This window comes from Phragmites australis, chromosome 16, assembly GCF_958298935.1.
Source record: "Phragmites australis chromosome 16, lpPhrAust1.1, whole genome shotgun sequence".
Classification (NCBI taxonomy): domain Eukaryota; kingdom Viridiplantae; phylum Streptophyta; class Magnoliopsida; order Poales; family Poaceae; genus Phragmites; species Phragmites australis.
The window spans coordinates 25,370,556-25,376,665 of NC_084936.1; the positions used below are offsets into that span (position 1 = coordinate 25,370,556).

The following is a 6,110-nucleotide window of genomic DNA, read 5'->3' on the forward strand; positions in this document are numbered from 1 at the left end:
AATTATATAAATAATAACTAAATTCATAAAATTGAAAGAATACGTACATAGCAATAAGCATGGGTCCTATCGGCATACATGTGTTGCCAAAAAGATCTGTTCGAGTGCCGACAGGCTCTCAGGTGAATATCGATATGACTATATGGCTAAACAATAGCCGACCGGTCTATCGGCATTCCAAGTACCGACAGGTCTGTTGGCAAATAGCGTGCTAACAGGTGACATTTCAATATGTTTTTTATTTTTTAGTAATATTAGTTTCTAATTTTAGAATAATCATGTATTTAATGATGCATAGTCAGAGTATGCATGGTTGGGATTTTAGCAATATGTTCTTTAATATTTTTGAAATTTATAGATTTAGAATAGTTTGACGTTTCATTGTTATGAATTTAAAGAACATGTCGCTAAAATCTCAACCATACATACTCTATTCTAAATTTAATATCATTATTTTTTAAAAAAATTACTCTACTATAACTACTCTAAATTTAATATCATTACTATATTTTTCACTCTACTCTAACAAACTTTCTAACCATACTATATTTTTCAACTTAGTCTAAATATTCTTCTAAATTTACTACATTTTCTATTGTATTTCTATCAAATTTTCAAATTTTTCTACTCTACTCTAACTAATTTCTTAACTATACTATACTATATTTTCTATTGTTTTCTAACTTATTTTCTACTCAGTTTCTAACATTCCCTAAATTTCACAGACTATTACCTATACTAGTGGGGACCAACAACATTTCTGGATGCTTTCGATGCCCCGTCCCAACCCACACAAGCGACAAGCCCACCAAGGTGACAAGAAGCTTGTCGCACGCGTTGTACGGCTCCCGATCGTTGCCTTTGAATGAGCAGGTTTAGGAGGAACTGTATATGCTAGTTTTTATGCTTTTACTTGTGCCATATTGTATATATGAGTGTTTGATTCTATTTTTTGTAAGAAATAATATTATTTTTGAATATTATTGCAACAAATAATGAGCATAAAACACTTTAGAGATTCCAGATAAACAAGTTTTGAAGACAACACCATATCTACACCAAAATATTTTAACCTAAAATCTCAAAATTTGACGTAAAGCTAAAAGCTGACTTCTGTAAAAGAAAGCCTATATAATTGAGTTAAAGAACAAACAAGGAAACAAATCGTTTTAAAGACATCTTATACCAGTCATGCTATGCCATTACCATATTATACCGTGAGAAGTGAGAATTGGTCTGCAGTTCTGTACTCGTATTAATTACTGAATTGTAGTATATTGATAGTAAAAAATGACACGATCAAATTTTTTTATACATCGGATAGTCCAGTAATTAATACCGTGTCATCGCCGGACTATCCGGTGATTATAGTTTGATTTCGATCAGAAGACATACTTTCTAGAAAATATAGTCAGATGAGAGGCTCATTAACATTGGACTATCCGGTGCTTATAGTTCGAATTTGGTGCAATAAAATTTGCTCTCTGTATAAAATAGTCCGGTGAATGATACGGTGAAAACGCAGGACTATCTGGTGTGTAGAAGATTAATTTGTGCTAAAAAATTGCACTCTGGAAAAAATAGTCCAGTAGAGATTCTGGAATATCACCGGACTATTCGATGTGTAGAAGGTTAATTTACGCCGAAAACTTGCTCTCTGTAAGAAATGGTCCGGTGGAGATTCCGGAGTATCACCGAACTATCCAGTGAGAAGAAGAAGGTTTTGAGCCGAAAAAAATGTTCTCCGATGAAAATAGTCCGGTGATGTCTTTGATGATCGCCGGATCATCCAGTGTGTTCAAAAGGAAAACTTTACAAAAAATTTGCTCTCTGCAAATATTGGTCCGGTGATATACTCCGGTGAGTATAATGTGACATCGGAATATCCGGTGTGTGTAAGACCAAGTTTTAGAGTTTTGGCCGAGTGAACTCGTCGGATGGTCCGGTGTTGTCGGAGGGTGAACTCCTAAAGCAGGGATCCAGAGGGACCCTCTTTGATATTCGGCCGGGGGAGTGATTCTGAATCTGTTTTGCGGGAGAAATAAATGGGCGTAAATGCGATGGCAGGTGGAATGGAATGATCGGATGCAGAATGCAGTAAATGCACTGGAGATTTTAGACAGGTTCGGGCCGCACTGAGCGTAATACCCTACTCCTGTGTGGATGCTATAAATACACTAAGAATGTCTCTCAGGGATGTTGCTGGTTACAAGAATATTTGTCTATCCTAGAGCTTCGGGCTCCTTGTTCTTCGGTGATATCAGATTCTATGCTTGTACTGGACCTCTGTCTTCTTCCTCGGCTTCCTCCTTGTCTGAGACTCAATCCCCGAGTGTTCTCTTCTTCTGTTACTTGTCTCCGAGTCCCTCTATCTGTGTCGACCGGCCCTTCCTTAAATACTTTGCCGGTGGTAGCGTGCCCAGAAAGGGAGGGCACGAGTTTCAAGGTGCCATAAATGGAAAGCAACCATCATGGGCTGCTGCGCGAAGTGATCGGGGGGTTGAAAACGCGCCCTCGTCCGGTCTCGTTCGTCATGATGCCGTTCTGCAACGGGCGCCGCGAAGAGGGCCCACCGGGCAGCCACTGAATGGCCCGGCGTGCACGTTCGGTCTTGTACGCCTGACATAGCAAGGCGGCGGGTGGGGCACCTTGGGCCTCGCGATGCTATCCCGAGGCACGCCGGATGACGCGGGATGGGACCCGTGCATTAAATGTCCCCACGCCTCCCTGCCAAGCCGTAGCAAGGACTGATACCGAGCATGACAGGAGCAATTGGAAGTGACAGGCTACGCGCCCTCTTAAATGCGGCATTGGGCCTTTCACTGATTAACACCTCACCATTGGACCTCTGTGGGGGCCACCAGCGAAGGACTTCCTAGGCTGTCGGGGAACCGAGTGCTCAGAGGTCACTGTTTACAGCCCCCGAACACTCTCTCCCGGATATGCCCTTTCTTGGTCCTCGGGGAACCGAGTGCTCAGGGGCCACTGTTCACGGTCCTGAGCACTCTCTCCCGGACTTGACTGTTCAGGTCCTCAGGGAACCGAGTGCTTGGGGACTGCTGTTCATGGCCCCGAGCACTCTCTCCCGGAACTAACTTCCTTGGGTCCTCAGGGTACTCGGGTGCTCGGGGGCCACTGTTCGCAGCCCCGAGCACACCCTTTCCAGTACTCGACTTTTCTGATCGTCGGGGGACTTGGGTGCTCGGGGCCACTGTTTATTGATCCGGGCACTCTCTTCCCGGCACTTGGTCTTCTCGGATCATCGGGGAACTCGAGTACTCGGGAACCACTGTTTATGGCCCCGAGCACCCTCTCCCGGGACTTAGTCTTCTCGGATCATCGGGGAACTCGGGTACTCGAGGACCACTGTTCATGGCCCCGAGCACTCTCTCCCGGGACTTAGTCTTCTCGTACCCCGCGGAGATGATCCCCGCGGGAGGGCGCCATGTGGCAAACTGCTGATCTGGCCTCGGGACTCGGGGACCCCTGGTTCCTGTGTCACCGACAGGTGTTCTGGAGTTTGTTTTTATCAGACCATCCAGTGTTTAGTCCGAAACTGAATCGAAGTGGATTCATGGATTTATTCGGATCTCTTTCGCGATTTTGGTCAAACAGAACGTGTTTAGGGTTGGAATAGAGTTCTATTTCGATTCCATAGGGTCAAGACCATACCCCCCCTTATAAATAGTCAAGGAGTGAATGCCGATTGCATATCCATCAATCCATCGCATCTATTGTATCTATTTTTCATTTTGCCTTTACTTTCCTGCAATTTAAGGTTAGTTCTTCGCTGCTACTTCGAATCCCTATGGTTCGGGTAGTAGTTCTTTGTCAATTTGCTCATAAATCATCTAGACGGCGATCCCTAAAGTTGCTGGTCAAAATATTTGCTTGTTTGCTTGTAAACAAGTCACGCATCGCTGCGAAAAGCGTTAAGTGTCCTTAACGGAAACTATGTTGGCGAGGCGTTGCACAATTCCATGCCAACACATTATTCTATTATGAGAATGCATATCACTTAATTGTTTTATATGATGAGAATTGTGAAAGTAGCAGCTATCACACAAGTCTAACTTGGTAGATGTATGATCACGCGGTCATGTGGTGAACTAAACTTATGCTGTCATGTGGTGGTGAACTAAACTTATGTGATCGATGTGTGATCATGCAGTAGATTGTGTTATGCAATATTAGATCTATGCACTATTTAACTTATATGGTGAATTGATGATGCATTATTTTGTTGTGTCCTTTTGATTTCTTATCAACTTTGCATCTATTTTTATGTTGTTATTTTACTGCAACATCTAGGAATGTCATCTGCTATCGGATGCGTGGAACATATCGGGTGCATGTTATCCACATGGGGAAAAGTACGAGAAATATTTCACCGGTGTGTGGTTGTAGCGGTAGATTCTGTTCAACACGGAATCGATACAGGGTGGCGCTATGTGGTGGGTGCAGATCTATTGCGACATGAGAGGATAGAGGAGGGCGTTGGATTTAGGGAGCGAGTGCTAGAATTTCAATAGATGTCACCATGGCGGTGGAAAAAAATGAGGTCGCCGCTCTACCACGCAGATCTAAAACACAAGCTCCTCATCATCATTTTCGTCTTCTGTCCCCCACCACGGCCTTTGGTGCCGTTATGGGGAGGTACGGCGGTTGGGTGCCCATTCCAGCGTTCTATTCCGGAATTTGATTTAATAAACTATATATTAGATATGTTTATAAATTAGTAAATCCAATTAAGCCCAAACGTTAAAAGCAAACGTACAGCGACCTCCTTAGACCCAACACAGAACCCAGCCCAATACAGCTTGAAAGGCATCGAACCCTATCGCTCCAGGCTCCACCCATCGTTGCGCGTGCTCGAACATGGGGCGCCACCGGCGAGCTCCTCGGCGCCTGCCGCTCATGGCCGCTGGATAGTCCATGACTACACCGTGAGAGCTTGCAGCTGCTGCCCTCGCTTGTGTTCCTCTTCATTGTTCATTTCTTTTTCTTTCTTCTCAGATCCAAATATTTTGCCATTGATTTCTTGCTTTCGAGATGGATTGGGAAGAGATAATGTTTCTTGGATTCTTGGTGAGTACTCAAATCAAGTTTTTCCCCTCTTCGATTTCTTGCCAGGATATGCATTGAGAGGAAATATTGTTGTCATGCGTGCCCGGGCAGCCCAATACCGGAATTTGCTGTTTTGCTCAATTTCGTCCGGAACGACTGAAATTGACCAGAATTCTAGCCGGTATGGAACGCACTCCTCTTCATATCGTTTTCCTTGACGGCACGGAACGTGCCGGTGATTACGGCCGGAACAGAATTTACAAGTATAGTGACTCCAGAAGCCATTGATGCATTGGCTTGCTCCAGTCCTGGACCACTCTCACTTGACTGCTCATACCCTTGAGCTTGAGCTTCTGACCAGATCATGCAGGGGAGGAAAGCGTACCGGTACAGTACTATTCTCGGGGCCACACTTTGATGGCTTAGACACTGACATGAATTTGTTTCGCTAACTTTACCGTGTTGGGATATGTGTCTGATTGATGACCACTGAGAGCGAATGCTCGCTCAGTCAAATATGTGTCGAGTCTTGAACAATATAATACCGGGGGAAATGCGACCATGCCATTGTTTTCATGCTTCATTCCCGGTTGGAAGCAATGCAACTTGTTTGTTTAGGTCCGGTAACGGGGTGGGTTAGGACTGTGTGCAGTAAAAATATATCTTACTCGAAACATGAATAAAAAAATGTGATCCGAGCTGGATAGCCTTAGCATGTGAATAATCATCCTCGGCCCGAACCAGACCGGGATCGTAGGTGGGAGCAAGAGATGTAGCGGGCGCATGTGGTGGCACCGACACGGTGCTGAGGCGAGCGGGCGACAGGGGGGGCTCGACGGTGCGGCACCAAGGCGTGCGGGGATGGCAGATCGACAACTCAGCGACGCGGCAGGAGGCGGGAGCGGGCGAGCGACACGCCTTGAGGCGATACCACGTGGGGCTCAAAGCTGCCCGACTCAGCTAGAATTAGATGGGCTGGTCGATTTAGCCGACTGGGCCTTTCAGGTGCCTGTGGAGACCCAAGAGTGAATTCTTGTCCCGCC

At 45.2% G+C, this 6,110-nt stretch overlaps 1 long non-coding RNA gene across 1 annotated transcript; it reads left to right on the forward strand.

Moving 5' to 3' along the window:
- Positions 1-4,804: 4,804 nt before the first annotated feature.
- LOC133896153 (uncharacterized) lies at positions 4,805-5,519 on the forward strand. Its single transcript, XR_009905718.1, has 2 exons — positions 4,805-4,946; positions 5,134-5,519. It is a non-coding gene; the product is annotated as an uncharacterized LOC133896153 (long non-coding RNA).
- Positions 5,520-6,110: the final 591 nt, after the last annotated feature.